At 35.9% G+C, this 20,218-nt stretch overlaps 1 long non-coding RNA gene across 1 annotated transcript; it reads right to left on the bottom strand.

Annotated features, from left to right (window-relative positions):
* Positions 1-15,937: 15,937 nt before the first annotated feature.
* LOC140139759 (uncharacterized) lies at positions 15,938-20,217 on the bottom strand. The gene is made up of 3 exons (XR_011857179.1): positions 20,048-20,217; positions 17,623-17,764; positions 15,938-16,355 (listed from the first exon to the last, which is right to left on the bottom strand). It is a non-coding gene; the product is annotated as an uncharacterized lncRNA (long non-coding RNA).
* Between the last annotated feature and the right edge of the window lies 1 nt (position 20,218).

Raw genomic sequence — 20,218 nt, 5'->3', positions numbered from 1 at the left:
AATAATTTTGTAAAAGAGGGGAAATTATAGTTGAGAATGATTCAAAAGCATCTGTATACATTAGCATGATATCACTTTTAGCTGTTTAAGCCTAAAATTTGGTTGTACATGATGTTTTATTTGAAAAACTAATAAATGATCCCATCAAACAACCGTGGAGGCTTTCCTGCGAAGTTGGTGGCTGTCCCATTGCAGTTGGTTTAGCATCTTTGTAACGCTGCTGTGTGGTGAGTAGTCTCTACACACAAATCTCGCCGCACGTCTTTGAACGGCTTCCAGCTTGGTACATAGGTCAGCAGTATACGGGTCCCAAACTGTTCCAGTGTACTCTAAGTGTGGTCTTACCAATGACTTATACGCTGTGGCTTTCAAGTCAGTGGAGCAGGAATGAAAATTCCTGCGTACTACACCTAATACTCTATTGGCCTTAGAGACAGCTAAGTTAATGTTTCACCCCATTTCAGATCATTAGAGATATTAACGCCTAAGTAAGAATGGGATTTTAGTTCTTTAAGAGTATATTGGCCTAATTTGTATTGATGAGATGTATTGAGAACGAAGCACTTGTCCGGATTAAATTTCATTTGCCATGTATTTTGCCATGACAAAAGTGTGTCTAGGTCAGACTGCAGGTGTTTAATGTCATTGTTGTTTTTAATTTGACGATAAACTACACAATCGTCGGCGAATAGCCTGACTTCAGATGAGATGTTGTCAGTGAGATCATTCAGGTAGAGCAAAAACAACAGCGGGCCCACTACAGTAACAGTACCCTGTGGGACACCATATTTTACATGAACCCACTTTGAATGATCTCCGTTGACAACAACTCTCTGAGTACGTTTGGTGAGAAAATTTGTGATCCACTTGTGTGTGTTGCCTGTAACACCATAAGTCTGAATTTTATGGAGAAGTCTTGTGTGTGGGACCGTGTCGAACGCCTTCGAGAAATCCATGATGATCATATCCGAAGGCGTTCGACAGTCCAGGGATTTCATACTTTCACAATTCATACTTAAAAATGTTATAACTCTTTACCCCGTAATTTCCCTCATTCTTTAGGCACTGCCCTCTATCGGGGGCTAATTTATAGTTTAAGCTTATTTGCTATTATTTTTGAAGCAAGATTGTTTCTTTGTAAGCCTGCGGCGTAACCTTGAACAATATTTTCTTTGAGCAATATTGTTTTGGAGCTAACGCCCCGTAGCCACCCCCAGCCAGCCCCATACCTCATTTCGATATTTAGCATGCCAATATTCTGCTTTTTATATTCTTTGTTGTCGCATATTATTACCTCAAATATTTATTCACTGCGTTGAAAATACGTAATAAAATGAATTCTAACAGCTAACCAACTGAGGGTGCAAAATAAAGTACATGGTATTTTGACAACGGAGTTCACCGTTCCCATACGACCCGTATGGACACAATCTGTTACGTGGACATGTGTGATCCCAAGGTGTTGGACTTGTCAAATCATCCAACCGCGAAGGACTAGTAGTTTTGAATACTTCTCCGAAATCACTAAGGGACATTTTCCGTGAAAACTATGTGAACGGTTGAAAAATCCATGAAAAATCTGCGCTGTATTAGTTTTCACAGATTTGTCTCTGAGTGAAATTGAACATGTTGTATTTGTTTTACTATACCTATACCTATACCTATAGATATTTTCAATTACAGCAGCCTTAATTTTCACGATAAACGCATCCGCAGAGTCGTCGTTGTGTAACCAAATGAGACTGAAACAATATTAGGTTTCACATGAATTATCACTTGACTTCACGTCGACGTCAGGACGCGACAAACAAGCGCGTGAAACCCTGGTACACGTGTATGCACGCAACCAGTTTTTTAGGCCTTACCTTTATTTATGTAGATTTTAAAGTTTAATATTATTGCTATATTAAGATATCAACAAGTGGAAAGGGGTAAAAATATCACAATGACACTTAATTTCCATTCTTAACGTACATTTCGCTTGAAAGGACTAAATATATAAATTAATGAAGCAATTTTACATTTTTCAGTTCATTGTGCTATTATACGGTAATTTATTACTAATCAAACAACTGAGGTTATTTTTTAACTTCCCAAATCCTTACAACGATTAATAAATTTTTTTTAAGACTTACCCTTCTCACATCGAGATCCAGAGAATCCGTCTTGGCATGCGCAGAAGTATTCACCTATTCGATCATAACAAATCCCACCGTGTTCACAAGGATTCGAAAAACACTCATTTGATTCTGGAAAATGTTCAATACAATGAATTTAGATTTTGAACACAAGAAAATAAAATGTGACAATATTGGAAGTTTATCACAACTTGCCCGTAACATGAAAGCAGCACTACTCACTGCTGTTAGAAGATATCATGTTATTATAAATCGCACAAAGCAGCCTTATAATGTACCTTTTTTGGGCGGGTGCGGCGTGCCGCACCCGCCCTGTATTCTCTGACTATTGACCTACTTTTTCACATGCCGCAGTGTTGAGAAAATATTTGTGCCGGTTATATCCCAAACACCTACAGAGGTGATCGTTTACGGCAAGTTTTGTAATTATTACTTGCTTTTGATATATAAGTAATACGATAAAGTCGTCATAGGCAGTAATGTGTTTGTATTAAAAGAAATAACAAAAATAATTATTTAAGTAATAGAAATACTATTTGGAAATTGCAGCAAGATTTGCAGATGTTTTTATTTGAACAGTACCAGTTCACCAGTTTTGCTAGTTTTCCTAATCTTTGGGCTAAATTAACAGCATCGTGAAGGTCATCATTTTATACGGACAGCTTCTGTGTGGACTTAAATACAGCTTGTATGTACATTGTGTTCAGTGTGTACATAGGCTATTTACTTTTCAAATCTTGTGACAAATAAGCTTGATGATGCTTGTATAGGTATTATAGACACATTATTAGAGTGCATGTGCACCAGTAGAAATGGCCCAGGTTGAATAAAATAAATAAACATATGAATGAATATTTTATTCCCTGGATTATTTTTGTTGGGACAAAATAATGATACAGTTTGACGCTTTGAAATACAGTTATGTTAATCATAATAAAGTTACAAAGTTAAAAAATAATATCGAAATATTGTAAAATCAAAGTTTTCCCCTCGTAAGTTGTATCAAAACAACATATTGAGGAAATTGATATGACAGATTTTTAAACTTTGATATGGAAAGATACCCCAGCCCTGTTGTCTCACCAGAGAAGATGAGCAGAAGTCTTTCTATCTGATGATAAAAAAAACTCTAGGTATGATTACGAAAATGTTTGAAATAACTATTATCTACAAAAGTTTTATAACAATGTTTTATATAAAATGTTAACATAAAACGTCTTCTGTTATGATGTGAAGGGTTAATATAAAAACAGGGAAAATCTGTTCCAACTGACCAGCAGAGAATAAAGGATAAGCAATAGATAAGATTAAAATCCGGGAAAATATGACACAACCTCCAATAACAAACGATAAACGTATAAAGTTAAAAACTCTTTTAACTTTGTTTATACGTTTTGTGTTATTCCCCCATTGGAAATCGATGTTGTATCATATTTTCCCTGTTTTTAATTGTGAAGACTTACTCATTCTTTCATTTCTCTTGACAACTTTTCATTTGGCCGCCCTATTCCTTTTAAAGGAATTTTTATTTGTCTGTTAAGCTTAAAGACAAGCTTAAAGACTTTAAAACATATTAGGCGACGAAGCAACAACTATATTTTACGGGCCTAACCGACCCAACCTGCGTTTTGGGAGAATTTTTGACTTGTTTTTAGTTTTGCAAAAATTATGAAAAATCTTTGCAAGAAAATCATAAAATTTTTGCCAGGTTTTTTAAAAGTTTGTAGTGATATTTTAGGGTCATTTTAACCTCCATAAAAATCCCTACCGACCAACCCTACTTGAAAAGTCCTTCCGCCCGTAAAACAAGCTGCTTTTTCGTCGTCTAATGGTGTATAATATTAACGTACTTACCGCAGTATTCCTGTCGCTCTAGTAGGATATCAAGTGTCTCTTTGTTCCAATTTATACGGTTGGTTAGTGGTGTAGGATCATCCACAAACCATAGTTTCATATCGCCGCTTTCGTCTTCATAGACAGCACATGCTTGGGTAGGCTTCCGAGGGGCTACAATCCTTGGCAATGGCATCTCTGTTTGTACGGTAGCGACCATCGCAAAGCCCCACCACGTGCTGGATCTGGTCGTTCCTCCAGTACGCACAATTGACAAGAGACTATTGGTGACAAAACTGATGAATAAGTATAAAAGGTAATTCAGGTAATCTGGGTTTTTCCTGTGAATTTGAAGCGTATTTTGTCACTACGATGTATTTTTACCAAGAACACGCAACTAAAAGTTTGAAAAATGATGCTGTACCGGAATGAGCCTAATTTGCATGAAACCTTGGAATGCTTATTCACAGGCTAAATGTCAACGTTGTTCAATAATGTTTAAAAAGCATCCAGCTCAGAAAATGTATACGTGAGAACTTTTCTCCGACGAACAGTTCTTGAGTTATAGGCAAAAAGATCAAATGTCAAATGTTGGGCTCCATGGGGAGGGTCAATACAGCCTGTCTCAAAAAAAATTGTGCAAGTGAAAAGCGCCCTCTCTGGCAATTAGAAAATACCGTTGTGAAATAATGTTTACATCAACGTTCAGGGTGTAGTCTTAGCTCTCAAATGCCGTTTGTTCTGTTCAATTTGCTTGTTTTAATCTCGAGATAAGGGTAAAATCACAATTGTGCCACTTTTACTAGGGAAGATGGCTTTACATGTAACAGTGATAGCATCAAGTTTATCAAGAGTTCCTTCGTGAAATCAAAAGAATGTATCAATTACACAACACACACAATTTTTGACTGTTTTTACTGTTTTATCATGATGCAGGAATGATGATTCTCTTTTTCCACTTAAAAGAGATTAAAAGATAAATAAATATTTCACATTCTGCTGTAAAAATGGATTTCACATTGTTCTGCATGTGCGTGTCAATGATTTTATCATGGTAAATACTGTTTAAGACATGTTAAAAGACAAACAAATCTTGTGCACTTATACATGTTATAGGTTAATGAAAGCGTATTACTTGTTGGGAGAGATATTAGACAAAATAATGCCCGCGTGCTGATGTTGATGCGTCTAATGCATGCGCCCCGAAAGGGGGAGTGCATTAGACGCATCAACATCAGCTATCGTTGATTTACATGTACAGCTCTCTTCCCTAGTAAAAGTGGCACAATTGTGATTTTACCCTTTCGTTGTTAAATAAACATATCTCGAAATTGGAAAAAGCAAATTGAACAGAACTAACGGCATTTGAGAGCTAAGACTGCGCCCGTGACGTTGATGTAAGCATTGTGTCACAACGGTATTTTCTAATTGCCAAAGAGGGCGCTTTTCACTTGCACAACTTTTTTTGAGACAGGCTGTAGAATGGTGCTTTGATATTAATCTAAATGTTCTCAAATTGTTCCTTTGGCAATAAATAAATAATAAAAAAATTGAGTGTTTTGGATGTTTTGGTATTATGTAAACATCTTGAGCCCAAACGATATTCCTGAGTAATCCTAACTATATCCAGATATCTAACCCAAGTATCTTGAGCATTAAACAATAGTAACCATGGTAACAGAGCCGATCCCGTATTGTCATCACCACAGATAGATAGACAATTATATAGTTTATGTTACTGAAACATTTGCAACTCATGTAGAATATATTCTACAGTAAGCAAAAGAATTAAGGTAGCAGTTTTGTTCACCGGTGTATATCCCAAATAAAGGCAAACGTGTCAAAATTAAAACAAGCAGCCAATGCCCTTACTCTTTAGCTCTGATTTAAGACTCTATTTGTTGAAATTGGTTGAGAATTAAAGAAACGGTGATCCAAAACCTAATGAAGATACGAAATAAAAAAGTTGCACCTGTGTGTTCTAATCCATGAAAGCACGACGCTAGTTTTTTTTATTGTAATTAATCAATGAAAGCACACGGCGCTATTTCTCTTGTTCGCGAACGCTTTGTGCACAAATCAATAGAGCATGTAATGTGGCAAACTGCAACTTTTAAATTTACATCTATATTGGGTTTTTGGATCGTCGTGTCTTTATTTCTTGAACAATTGCAACGAATTAGGTTTTAAATTCGAGCTAAAAGATGCAGCTATTGGCTGTTGGTTCCAATAATGATATATCGGCCTTTGTTTAGGATATACAGGGGTGAACGTAACTGGTACCTTAATTATTTGGCTTACTGTATTACACGGTTCAAGGAGAAAGACTGCACGGATCATTCAAATGTATTACATTGTCCACACTTTCCGTAGTCCTATCTCAGGAAAATAAAGATCAAGCTCAAGACAATCTAAAATAGTTCAGTCACGTCAATGTGATTAACACAGACTCGTTTTTAAAATGATGCCACGTAAACATTGAAGAAAATACTTCTGCATAACTATTATCCAAAGTTTTCGATTTTTTTGATCAGGGTATCAGTGATGGACCAGATCTGGATATTGTCAGGAATTTAGAGTAATCTAAAGATTGTTTTTGATATTAGATCCCAATGCAGTCCAACATTTGACATTGGACATTTTGCTATAATTTGAGAACTGTACTTCGGAGATGCGCCAACATTTGGAAATTTGACCCATGTTCTATTGAACATTTTGATTTGATTTAAATTAGACATCTTTTTTTTTTTTTTTTTGTCAAAGTGATTCAATGATAATATCACGTGCTTTTTCCTGTTTTTCCTCGTAAGACAAACATTCATTGTGCAAAACACTTGTACTATTTTATACATTACTATAATAATACCTTGTATGCTAAAAAGAAGACATGTTACCGCCTGTAAGCGATTCATCCTCTCCCAACACCGCCACATGGTAAACTGAAACGGTATAAAATTGCATCGTCAGAGGTCTTTATTTCCTTCATTAGTAAACTGGGCTCAAAAAGAAACTCGTATTTTTTCAGGAAGATTATCAAACTAAATTCCTTCAGCAAAGTTTACGAATAAGTCGGAAGATAATAGAATTCATGTTCACTAAAAGGATAAAATCGTTACCCCCTGTTTGTTCTTACGAAATACTGGAACATATAAAATTTATATCTACGGTGCCGTAAAATATCTACGGTGCCTTCGGCTTCATGGAATACGGCATCATACTTTCGAGTCAAGGTCAGTCTGCAGACATTATTGGCGCCCTCTAGCAAACTCTGGTCTTCATTTTAATAACAATACGTAATTTGAATAACAATTGAACACATGCTAATTGCCTTCTCCCCGAATATCGTCCTTGTCGATGGCAAGGAACATTGGCTGGAGGTTCGATGCTATAAATTTGCAAGGATAAATCATGGATATCGAAGGATCATGGTTATTGCACAGCACCCCCATGTACAAACATAACTAATTTTTCTTTATTTTTTATTTTTTATTATTTATTTATTTATTTATTTATTTATTTATTTATTTATTTATTTATTTATTTATTTATTTATTTATTTATTTATTTATTATTACTTATGTACTTAGGCGACGAAAAAAGAAAACCCTGTTCTACGGGCCCGACCGACCCAGATTTTGAACAAATTGAGAAATAATTTTTTTCGGTACAAATAAATGTTCTTTTATTTTCTCAAGTTGCAAATTATTTACAGATTTTGGTGATTTTTTGGGTTATTTCAACAACAAAAACAGACCGAGCGACCCTACTTGAAAGGTCCGTCCGCCCGTAGAACAGAGTTTCTTTTTTTAGCCTTACTTACAAAACCCACCCTCCCCCTTTTACGTACTCTCATAAATTAATTGTTTTTTTTTTGCTAACTTTCCCTTCCGTGTAAAGTAAAACTTTTTAAGCCGTTTGAACCAAACTGAGCAAAATTGACGTATACAATTACAATATATAATACCATGACAATAATGTGTATGACGACCATACTAGAAGAATAAACCATTCATAACATACGTAATTGTACGTCAAATTGTCATACAACGTATGAGCGTGATGTATAGTATACGAGTCTTCCTCAACATCTTCCGGACTGGATGATTAGATCATGTACAGTCATCTACGTATTTATACTCTAAATTGTACGTCAAAGGGTGTACCGATTACCGATTTAGCATGGGGGACACAAAAAGGTGCTTAAAACACATTTTGAATTTGTTGTTTTTTGTCCATTTTGATACTTAATTGAATGTGAGCGAGCGAATGAGTAAGTTGGGGTTGAGGAGGTCGGGTGGGGACATCTAGCCTATTAAGTTCGAGAGGGTCATTATTCCGAAAAGGGCTAGTTTCGTCAATTTACGTTAAAATTAGAGTTAAAATTAGGGTCAGGGCACTACGGGAGGGGGAGTGGGGGGCACTACGGAGAGGGGTGGAAATACTTATCTTGACTCCCAAATAAATAAATCCATGACCCATTCCTCTCGAAGAAAATGACAGCCCCCTAAGTTCCCTATCATCACGTGCAAAAATTATCAAATAACATCATCGGCAGCTACTCAGTTCTGACCTTAATGCCAGCACGGAAATACTGAAATACAAGTTTTGAAATCGGCTATATCTAGCTTTTCATTTTTTTTTTGTCCGTAATGGAAAATCTAAATAAAGAGTGTATATTTCGCTCAAATTATTTTGCCCTTTGCAATCGATGCCACTATTTTGCAAAAACAATTTTCCTTGTAACCTGTCATTTTCGCCTATACTTTTGCGTGTTGACTTTGTGTACATCCGGGTACCTTACATCGTTGAACACGGTATGGCGACTTGTAGATGTCACGTGCGCATTTATAAAAGCGCATATATATATATATATATATATATATATATATATATATAAAATCTGATAAAGGAGAAGAATCGTACGTAGGCCTAACCAGCAACGAGTTTAAGCTAAGACTCGCTAACCACAAGCAATCTTTCAAAAACGAAAAGCACAAACACCAGACAGAACTCTCCAAACACATCTGGAAGCTAAAGGACAATAATGTTAATTTCACTATCGAATGGAAAATATTGAAGTATGCCAATGCATACTCAAATGTGAGCAAACGATGCAACTTATGCATCATGGAGAAATACTTCATCTTACGCCACCCCAAAATGGCATCTTTGAATAAAAAAAACTGAACTAATTAGCGCATGCCGACATGCGGCAAACTTCAAACTGAAACATCTCGCGTAAAAATCTCGCGTGGACACAACCTATACGCGCGCGAGAGTTAAATGCGCGCGCGAGAGTTAAATGCGCACGCTAATTCCGCAATTACGCACAGGAAAGATACACTTCATCTTGTTTTGTTTTGTTTTCATTTCATTTGACTATCCCTGATGAGAGGAGACAGCAGTCTTCTTGAAACAAGTTTGTAGGATATGAATAAAATTTAATGAACTGATCCATCTGTATATTTATTTATTTATATATATATATATATATACCCGAAGTCCACTGTAGAATACCCTGACTATTTTGTTATATTTTTTAAAATTAATTATTACTTAACAACTTATAAAATATAGTGATGAGGTGGAAACAAGTGTCCAAATCGGTGAAAATCAAACATTAAAGGGAGTCTCTGGCAATCATAACATTATGCCTTATATGTTAGAAAAATAATTATCAAGCACGAATCACGTGGTTTTATTTAAAACAAACTCATACTGACCACGAAAACGAATAAAAACAGTGGCTCTCAACACGCAATATTCATAATTCACGCACCAAAATAGTCTTAGTTCAATAACGTAATGGATATCAGTGCTCAATTGTCGTCAGCCTTCATTGTACACTCTTATCACTGGTTAGGAAACGCTGTTTAGGAGAGAATTGTTTAACATTTTCGCCCAGATTACGATTTTTTTATTTAAACAGCATATATTACTCGTATTTTCTTAGGGTTCATCATGGGCTATTGATATTGTTTAAACATTAGCGAAGTAAATGCTTTAATCAGTATGCTTGATTTAAAAAAATAACGTTTTAGAAACATCTGTTTTATTTCGGCAATAAAGTTCGCGCAACCCTTAATTTAATCGAAGATTGAATAAAGAGTATATACAATGGTAGACGATACCGGCAAGGCATTGGGTGGTGGCTATCGAACAATAAATTGAATTTTTTGCCGACATACAGGCTTTTGTGAGAGTGGTATTTTACATACATACATGTATTTGAATAAACATGATGAAATAATACCAGGTGCGTATTCCGTGTTTCAAATTAATTTAGCTGTCATAAAAAACATTATATATGCTTGTAGACGAGGTTTTACGGTATGTAAAAGTATATTTCCCCCTTCAAGTTACTATCCCAGTAAACACAAAATTTTCTTAAAATCGTTTAAATATAAAAAGGGAATATTGGGTTATATAAAGATCATGAATATGTTTTTAAAACGTCATTGTAAAATATTTTGGGCAAACATTTTTGCAAAATATTTTGTCATTAGTTAAATAACATTTATTAGAATGTTTTGCATCACGTTTGTTTTATGAATGTTATTAAAACGTTTTTATACCCTTTATTTAACCCGACATTCAAACATTTTCTGTAAAACATTGTATGTTTGCTGGGTTTATACTCGGAGAGCGATTTATTTCTGACAAATAAACCGGGTCGTTTTTGGTAAAGGTTAAACACAGCGCGTCTCATTGGCTAAACGTTAAATTTTAGAACTTTTTTTTCAGTTTGGATGCTGGAAATATTTTTATTAATTGGACATCGACGTTTTCATCGGCATAGAGGCTTTTGTGGGTGATATTTGGCACTTATGCATACATTTAAGGGATCGGATGGCGACGTTTTCACGTATTATTTGAAAATTTTGACACTTAAAAGTTTATGTAGCTGTGATGAAAAGCCGACCATCAATAATGAAAACTTTGGCCTTTCATATTGAAGATATACATTTTTCCCAAAAGACCTACATTTTGTTGGTGTTTAGGGGGAAATATATTATTATAGATTAATTTTGCCCGAAAAGGTTTATTCCGAAAGGCATAACTTAAATGTCGCAAGGATCCTTATCTTATAATATTATTCCTAAGGAGCATTGGTACGTTAATATTGAAAGGGCCATTACTCCAAAACGGGGCATTTATAGGCTGAATTGTTTGATTAAATTGTGTAACGACTTGTAAGACATAGTGCTCGCATACGTTTCTTGTAACTCTTATATTTCTCTTGTCTCTTCCGCCCTCTTGCATCTGTGTAATCCCCTTCTATAGACCCGATCAAACAAAATAATGACAAATAAAGCCGGCTATAGTTGAAACATTTGAATTAGTATGACAAAGAAATACTTCTACAGTAATGGCATGACGGATGTTTTTAATGCGTCTGCTTAACTTGTTTTCAATCGCTTCAAATTCGGCTTTATTACTACTTCGACAAGTTCAATTAGAGTAATACATTAGCTTTTTGACATTTTCGGTTTACCATTTTCAACGTGCTTCTTTTGTTATTCTGGAAAGATCGCTAGCAACGAAATAATTAATATTGAAACAGTAATAAACCAATTTCAATTTAACCGAAGTTATCAGCCACATGAAAGCGATTTTTTTGAAACGATCAGAAAGAAAAGGTCTACGTATCTGGTCAGATCTCAGTCGCCAAACACTAACGACTATAGTATGACCTGTAGTCACGAATAAGCAGCTATTTAGAAGCCTGAAAAAAGAACCAGCGCAAAGGGCTACGCGCTAAGATGACTTTCACATAATCATGTGCGCGTGTTTGAGAGATCTAGACATGCCTTCTTCTTCCTACGCCTTATACCCATGTGAGAGGTTTTGCTGAATTAGTCTTTCAACAACATGAACAAGGCTTTGTCTGGGTGCGTAGAAAATAAGGTCTTAATTTGAATTATTTGTGCAAGACAAAAGATTTGATACCATTTTTATAAACATCTGAGCATTTTAGGTTTTGACGTCTGTGGAGCCCCATAATGTGACCATTGGCCTTTTCGTCAATAACTTGCGAACCATAAATCGCAGATTGGTCAAACTGTATACTTTTTCGTTATAACCAGAGGAATACTTTGCGTGGATTATAACAGAATGTGTCCAATTTTGAGATTTGAAACCCTATTTTTTAAATAAATGTTGACCCCTGTTGAGCCATAGGGAGACGTCGATTATAAATTTATTTCCGAGGGTGCAGGATACCCCTTCTTTCAACTAAAATATAGGTGAAATATGCAGTTTTCTCAGCGTATTGTGTGGTCTGAAACTTGTAGTAACACCTTCATGAATATTTGCAAAACGTTTGCGACAATCTCTCAATGTCTTACCCTCTACCTGTTTGGCGTCGGTAGAGGGGTCAGGAATGTTCGTATACCATGATACGCTTGTTTTATTTCTAGAAAGTGTTCCTTGCCTCCTGTTAATAGCCTTCGTCTAAGATCGTAAGCGTTATTTGTGATATCGTAAGGCTTGCAAAGCCATATTGTAATATTTGCTGAGGAAGACACCTTCAATGTTTTTCATAATTCAGATTCTTACATGATGGTAATGTACTTCAAAATCGAAACTTTAGGTGGTCATAACACATTGAAGGATCGACTCATGTCTTAATCGACTGAGTAACACGCAATGGCGACATAAACGTTGGAATTAAATCGTCATTTGCTGTGTTTTGTCTCACTAGTTCGTCTCAAAATTAGAAGGGGGAAATCTGAGAGTGAAAAGCTAACAATTTGTGGAAAAGAATTGCATATCTATTTCATATAGAAATGTTGACATTGAGTATAACAATATAAATAAGATTGTACAAAATAATTAGCATCTTAAGTATTGTCACTTTATTTTCATAATGCACTTACCATAAATTGAATTAGATACTGTCGTCGCCTACATTTCCGTCACGAGTTAATGAATAACAGCACAACTGGCAATAATGACTAAGAAATGCCTTGCTACGTTTTGCAAAGCATTTGCCAGGAGACAATTGATATTGCCAACGTCGCTGTACAACATTGGGCTACTTCTCTGCCACAATACGTTGGAGACGTTTTGAGCTACGTAGAAACTATAACAACCAACGTCCATAAATTGGTCGTATTCCCATTTTCAGATGCAAATATTGGGGGACTCTTTTAGCAACAACCAGTGTGGTGTGTATGGTTTACGCATGCGTATATAGCCAAGATATATGCTGTGTTGATGAATAATAGTCTGGGGCTAGCTCAGGTACACAGAGAAAACGCTGCTTAAAATTGCGTATAAAAATGGTTGTACACTTTCTTGAATAAGAGTTGATACGCGCTGTTCAAAACGTAAAGAACATAGTTAAGATTAATTTAAACAACGTTGTTCAAACATGACATCAAGGGTGCTTGCTCGGAAGGTCATTGGTTCAAATCACCATCCAGATACGCTCCAGAAAACATGCAAATGCTTGGAATATAAAATAATTTCTTCAAACAATAACAATTCATGCATGGCGTCCAAACATTCCCGCAACGTCTTTCAGAAAACCGTTGCAGTTTTAAGTAATCATTCGTTCGGAAATGAGAAGATGATTTTACGCTAGTGCTTCATTTGAAAATCGATAACACTCAGAACGCTAGTCAGTAGCCCACGGCGTCATCGCCCCGATATCTTCATGGCAGAAATCGCCATAGTAGGTTGAATCCACAGCCACGCATGGCCATTTTGTTCCGACCTGTTTAATACTTTTGAGACGCATAATGGGCCGAGGGACATCTGACTAAGGCTATTGACAATAGCCTGGTGACTGACCTCTGTAGATATCAGTGAGCATGGTATACGCCACGAGGTCATCTGCTTTTAGACTGCCTCCACCAGTGGCCTACGCTGCGCTATCCGCGATGTCGTAGTGCACGTTAGTAACCATTGGTTACTGCTCCAAGCTTGGGCTCATACACCTGTTCCGAATTTTGATATGCCATAGGCTTTGTGTTGTGATTATTTCGATCAGTGGTTCGTAACAAAGAAAGCGTGATCCAGTTGACCTAGCAACGGTTACATTCTAACGTGCACTACGACAGCGAATAGTTCGGCACATATAAAATCAGAATTTTTGACATATTTTGAGCTCAATAAGCACGGTTCTTTCTCAATACGCAAGCTAACGACTATCATATTCTTTCAACACATATATTCAAGTGCAAGCATCGAAATATAGCTTCTTTAGAATAAAACAAATTACGGGAGATATTCATTATTTTCTACCCCGGTATCCAAAGATTTATCGTCTGAATATCAAATCGTGCATAGCACATTCTCGTGTATCGATCCCGGGTATTGATTTTAGTGTCTCTGCTGTACAATGTAATTATTAACCAGGCGATGTCGGTGTGCAGCCTCTATTGTTATGCATGGTCATGCTAAATGTCGATCGACACATGTTGAAATAAACACATTTCTGAGACACACCTTTTTGCTTTGAAATTAGTTTTCTCGGTCAAATAAGAAACAATATTTTTATTTTTATTTCAGTAACGTCACATAAAAACATTCTGATTCTGGCACCATTAATAGTGTCATAGAATTTGAAATTAATTTTCTCGGTCAAATAAAAAACAATATTTTTTCCAGTAATGTTATATAAAAACATAGTGCTTGAATATCCTTTAAAACATTTCAGTGTAAAATTTTTGATATTTATAGGCTTGAAGTTCGCCCTTGAGCTTTTTTTTGGAGTTAGCTTTTTGCTAAAGAAAGATTTTTCCCACCTCTATAAGGCACATCGTACGGATCTGTATATTATAGTTTTGTCAGAATGTCTGTTATGATTTCACAATTTTTCACTTTTAACTGCCAAAATATCCTACTTACCACTGTATTTCGAATACATCCAACAAAATAATCGATATTTTTAACGTGACATGCGCGCCGCATGTTCTGGCAGAATCTTCCAACCATAGAATATGTTCACGCGTTGATTTAGAAAAATTGGCAGTCCGAAGAAGTGAAAAATTGTGCAATCAAAACGAAACTTTTTACAAAACTAACCAAATTTCGCCCCTAAGTTTAACACCAGGATTTAAAAACAAAATACATATATCGTATCAAGCATTGTTGTTTTCTTCTGATATTTGCTGGAAAAAATGTTGTTTTTTCATTTGGCCGAGAAATTTATTTTAACGTGAACAGGTGAAGCATAACATTTTGCCCATTTGAACACCGAATTTGATCGGTTCTAGTGCCTAAATAAAGCCTTGTATAAATAGCTATCGGTTGACTAGCGTTATGAGTGATAACATGTACGGGTTTGGCCAAGGATAATAGTAATCAGGATGTGACAGGTGATCATTCGCATGGGTCCAATTCTTATTTAAATATCGTATTGTTATTAAAACGATGTTCTGACCTTGATAGAGGGCGTTCATAATTATACGAATTCTATGTTAGGTTAAATGCGTCAATTATATAGCTGTTAAATGGCCGGCTTTCCATAGTACACCGTTTCATTATAAAATAAATGTAACTGTTGAATTAATTTATTGTGTGTAAACTTCAAGTTTGTACGTGACTTTTCAGCATCTAAAATATATGGCGAACTCGGGTGAATAGCTAAAACTGTGAAATTCTGCTGCATCCTGTCTGGATGATATAATTCTATTAAAAATATTTTGAATTCTAACAGATATGTATGCAAGTAAATCAACCGAGTGCACAAATAACAATTAACTACATGTGCCAGCCGCCGATCTCAAAATACTGCAGACTCGTCCACGTGATATTCTGGGAATCCTGGCCACATCACTGCAACCTTAGCGTGACATCAGTCAGACTTGCTCAATGTTTGCTTCATTGTAAATACGTTGCTATGGTAATTAATCATATATTTATCACTACACAGACATCCGAAGCTGGCAGCCTTTAATAGTACCACAGAGTACATATTCTTGAGAGGGCATATGCTAATTTGCATGGCAGTCGGAGTCCTCCATTGTATTTGTTCATTGTGTATAGAGAGTTGTATTTGTTCATTTGGGTGTGGAGAGCCATTTTGGACCCCGTAGGACTCAGGCTAGATCCTCAGATAGAGTCGTCAGACGTTCTATGTACTAGTAACATAATTCCGCATTTATTCAATGTTAGCATTAAATTTGCATTGCCGAGTCATCCAGACTCTAAACAGGCTAGTCCTTTTAAACCATATCGCAGAGAGACTCATGCAGTTTCTTCATTCGTCTAGTACATCACACGTAAAAAAATCCTGAAGAAAATTACCATTATTACCATTATCTTCCTCGACTCAAGTCATATTTTAGCTTCACTTAATGACGTATTATCTTCTTTGAGTCTAGTTGCCAGGAGTGTGGACAAAAATAGCAAAGATGCCGGCTTCTCCCACATCTGTAGAATAAACAATGTGGTAATGAATATTCATAAATAGTAATCAGGTGAAGATCATCAAGCATTACGATAATCATTTTACAAATTGTGGTACGAGGTAATAGAAATATTGTAGATTGTTCGAGTGTTTGCTTTGATTTTATCCTTTTAGATGAGGACCATCCCGTGCACAGCGACAACGCCGGGTAAATATTCATATTGCACAGGCAGGGAAACTTAATCAATACCCGGGATCAATACACGTGTACCTGCTATGCACGATTTGATATTCAGAAGATAAATATTTGGATACCGGGGTAGAAAATGGTGAATATCTGCGTTTTGAAATCAAAACCTGACAAAAATTCGGGCTAATTATGTGCAGAACAAAAAAATACGGCTGCCCTCATTCGTAAACACTCGGGTTACGGAACATAACACGGTACTATAGCGCAGTGGGACCTACCAGGCTCACTCACATCTACAGAGGTCAGTCACCAGGCTATATTGTCAATAGCTTTAGTCTGTCCCTCAGCCCATTATGCTTCTCAAAACTATTAAACAGGTCGGAATAACATGGCCATGCGTGGCTGGTGAATAACAAGTGGATTCGATCTACCATCATGCCTATTTCTGCCATGAATATATCGGTGCGATGACACTGTACCGTGTGGATGCAAAGTCATCCAAGTTACTATTCTACTATGCATTATGCATCGGCAGTAACGCCACGCAAAATACTGGGCCAAAATGATGGGCAGAAGGAAAATGTTTATCTTTGGCACACTACCCCCTCACTCCCGACAACATACGGCCTGTAATACTACGGAACTGTTCTGAAGGCATGTTGATATCATTTTATGTGATGCCTTTTTTTTAAAGAAAAAAAGGACATTGATTACTTGGCAAGTGTCATAGAAAAGTGAAAAAATACATAAAGGATTAAACTGATTCGATTCTTAAAACATGGTATAAATATAGTATTGTCTGGCTATTGTTAGTTGTGATTTCATACAACTAGTCCAATAAAATATCCACTTACTTATGTTTCGGAAACTGTCAGTTTCCTTTTTCGATGCTATTATTGTAATGACGATCTGTGTACAGCTGATGGTGACTGCTGCTTAGCAAGCAAGTTGCCAGTTCATTTTCTGTCAGTTATCAGATCGCCAAAAATTTTATTGGACTAGTCGTATGAAATCACAACTAACAATTCTCTATGAACAGTCCTGATGAATTTGTTCAAGAATATTGACTGGCTAGTAGTGATAATTATGTGTCCACATACCTGTATAGAGGCCCATGACTTCCATGCGTATTGCAGGCCATTCATTCCACACTTTCGGAACAACACGCAACAGTCTTGCAAAGATCTTGACTGGAAACTCAATATACACGACATCATTGCCGTTTACATTTGCTGTGAAGATCTTGATAAACAGTAAAGGACAATGTAAAAACACACAAAGGCCTATTCAGTGATGAAGAAATCATAAATGTCATCAAAATTAAGTATTTTACACTTGTTAGTAGCATATATGCTAACATAGCCTGCAAGTGTTTAAGCCGAAAGCCGCTTATAAAAGACAAACAAATGACAAAAAAGAGAATGTGTCCGGCAAGGCCCGCAGAGCTGGCATAGTAATTTGCTCGCGGGCAACTCAACCCACACCGCCACGTGGTGTCGGATGGATAATGCAAACTTGGGCTCTGGGGAACAGGCTTGAATGCGAGGAAGTCAAGCTAGCGGAGGATCATGCAAAGTATTTTGACCACGTTTTAGCCCTTCCTCGGCTGACTCAGCCTGGTGTGGCTCTGAAGAGACACCGTTTGGTTTTTACCACGTAGACAAAGGAAAAATCTGGATTTTATTGTACGAGCATTTACAGCAGGAGATATCCAACGAGCTTGGCATGAAGAAGATAGAAACAACTAAGATGCAGTGAAGCAGATAATTACGTATTGTGACTGAATGGAATTATACAGGTGCAACTTGACAAAGGAGTGAGTACTGGCGCAAATAACCTCAGTAGTTGAAAGCGCCATACTAATCAACCAAAAACAAAAAAACAAAAAAGAAAAAAAAAGAAAATGTAATTTAAGGCCAGAATAATGCGAGAGAATAATTATGGACTTTTTCGAGCATCATTATTTCTGAATCTTATGTCCAAAGTATATAACACCATATAATTTAGAAAGGAATAAAAGAATCACATGGTGACGTCAGATTTTTGTTTAAATCTTTAGTTTTTGCAACAATCACAATAATACACTTTTACGCCAATTTGTTTGTGACAACGTAAAGAAAAATAAGTTCTAGTTTTAATAAGTTTAAGTTAACCTTTCATGAAGAATAGACATAAAATTAGGGAAGGTTTTTTAATTTTTATGAGCTACGCCTCTTTACCGAAATATTGAAAAACATATGAAAAAAGCAATTTTTCACGCTATTACTAAGCTAAATTTTTTTTTTAAACAATAATAAACACTTCCCTACTCTTTGATGTACTCTAAACGATAATGCCAAACGTTCAACTTTTGCTTGCATATATTATGTTATTGTTATGTTGTTACAAAAATCGTGCAATGTTGTCAAAAGTGAAAAATTGACGTTTTAGTAACAATGTGTCAAAATTATGCGCAAAACGTTCTTATTTGTGAAAATACTCTAAATTTGCATCTTTTTTTAACATTTTGTTGCATTTTATCAGTTTCAAGTGAAAGAATACATATTAGTGTTCGCAAGTATCAAGAAATCTAAATCTGTGTCTCCCCTTATTTTGCTCTTACGGTTGACATATAATTTAAACTGTTTCGATTTGGTAGTTCACAGCATCGGTAGTGAGCGTTGGCTAAAACTGTGTGTAGAAGAATTCAAATATCACAGATATGCTTTTGTAGGTCATGTGGTTCTTGAGTTATGTTGTAAAGATGACTGAAACAATAACACTTTTGCAAAACGTATAACTCATTAACAACATTAAATCAAGGAAGTTTTCAAAGTATATGATTTGCAGAAAGAACATTTGCAAAGCATCAAAGTGTTATTTTTCAATAATATATTGATTAAGATAATGAAAATCGATTCTTTTTTTGCTGCTTCGACCAACAATAGCTCGTCTACCCTTAAATAGAGATATTACCTACATGTATTTGAATAGGGCTTCAACGTTGTCAATATTTCTGTATTCTTCGTTTTTTCCCTAATATTCATTCCCAAAATACTCAATGACACTTACTACTGTAAGTCCTTTACTTTGAAGTAATTCATACACGATGTAATTTTTGTACACTTTCGCTGGTATCACTGAATGAATTCACAAAAATTACAAAACGGGTCCTAGATATTTTTATCTAGTTTTTAAAAATCAATAAAAACAAATTTTGGCCCAACATTTGTTTTGGTCAACGTAACAAAAAAAACACATTTTGGGGGATTTTGGCCCAAATTTGACCTCACAGATTAATTCATAAAGTCATTGCCATTCTAAAAATGTATACTTTTATATTCTTTAGACTAATAATTTAGCAGTTATGAGGCCCGAAAGTTTTCATAATTCCAGGGTTAAGACCACCCGTAAGGCTTTCTGGTTCTGAATCCTCGATTTGTGCAATCTGAATTGGAAACCGAGGACATCCTCATAGGATCAGGTGAAGGGTTACGATTGCGATTGAAAAGCACTATGAATGTAATCCAAATTATAGGCTCTCACCTTCTCGATGCTTGATTCCATAAATGGCGCCAACCAATTCTCATCATTTCCAGTCTTTATTGATAACTGCGTCACCCACTGCGAGTCACCATTTCCTTGGATTTGAATCCCATTTATAGCAACAGCGGAGAGGAAATCAACCTGCAGCCAATGGTATGTAATATAATCATT

Source organism: Amphiura filiformis, chromosome 18 (genome assembly GCF_039555335.1).
Source record: "Amphiura filiformis chromosome 18, Afil_fr2py, whole genome shotgun sequence".
Lineage (NCBI taxonomy): Eukaryota > Metazoa > Echinodermata > Ophiuroidea > Amphilepidida > Amphiuridae > Amphiura > Amphiura filiformis.
The sequence above is the reverse complement of the archived record's forward strand: the minus strand, read 5'-3'. Positions and strand labels throughout refer to the sequence as shown.